At 30.9% G+C, this 884-nt stretch overlaps 1 non-coding gene across 1 annotated transcript; it reads right to left on the reverse strand.

Annotated features, from left to right (window-relative positions):
* Positions 1-358: 358 nt before the first annotated feature.
* On the reverse strand, positions 359-465 carry LOC125085325 (U6 spliceosomal RNA). The gene has a single exon (XR_007122858.1). It is a non-coding gene; the product is annotated as a U6 spliceosomal RNA (small nuclear RNA).
* Positions 466-884: the final 419 nt, after the last annotated feature.

Consider the following 884-nt stretch of genomic DNA (forward strand, 5'->3'; position numbering starts at 1 on the left):
AAAGGACTAACACTACCTGATTTCAAGTCTCACTATAAAACTGTAAGCAAGACAGTATGGTATTAGGACACCAACGAGTACTTCAATGGAACAAAATAGAATTCAGAAAGAGATGCATGCACATATGGACAACTAGGTTTTGACAAAGATGCAAAGGCAGTTCAATGGAGAAAGTCTAATATTTACAACAAACAATACTGAAACAATCGGCTATCCATACCTCACACCATATACAAAAGTTGACTCAATATGAATGTAGCATCTAAAACAATAAATTCTATTAACTATAAAGTTTCCAGAAGAAAACATAGGAGAAAACCTTAGTGACTTTGTGTTAAAAGTTTTGTTTTTGTTTTTATTAAATATGGAACACTTCCTTAATTTGTATGTCATCCTTGTATAGGGGCCATGCTAATCATCTCTGTATCGTTCCCATTTTAGTATATGTGCTGCCAAAGCGAGCACTGTGTTAAGAGTTTTTAGATAGCGCATCACAAACATAATCCATAAAAGAAAAACATGATAAATTAAATTTCAACAAAGTTTAAAACTTTTGCTCTTTAAAAGATAGCTAAAAGAACAAAAGAAAAGCCACAAAATGAGAGAAAATATTTACAAATTATATTTCTGAAAGGGATTTATACCCAGAATAAATGAATAACCCTGAAAAGCCAATAATAATTAAATGAAGTCAATAATAAGAAAAAAAAAACCCATTTTCAAAAATGAACAGAAGATTTGAATAGATAGTTCTCTAAAGAAGATATACCAGAGGGAAGTAAGCACATGAAAAGATTCTCAACATTGTTAATCGTTAGGGAAATTCAAATTAAAACCTCAATGAGGTACCAGTGCATACCTATCAGAGTAGCCAAAAATTTAAA

Source organism: Lutra lutra, chromosome 14 (genome assembly GCF_902655055.1).
Source record: "Lutra lutra chromosome 14, mLutLut1.2, whole genome shotgun sequence".
NCBI lineage: Eukaryota > Metazoa > Chordata > Mammalia > Carnivora > Mustelidae > Lutra > Lutra lutra.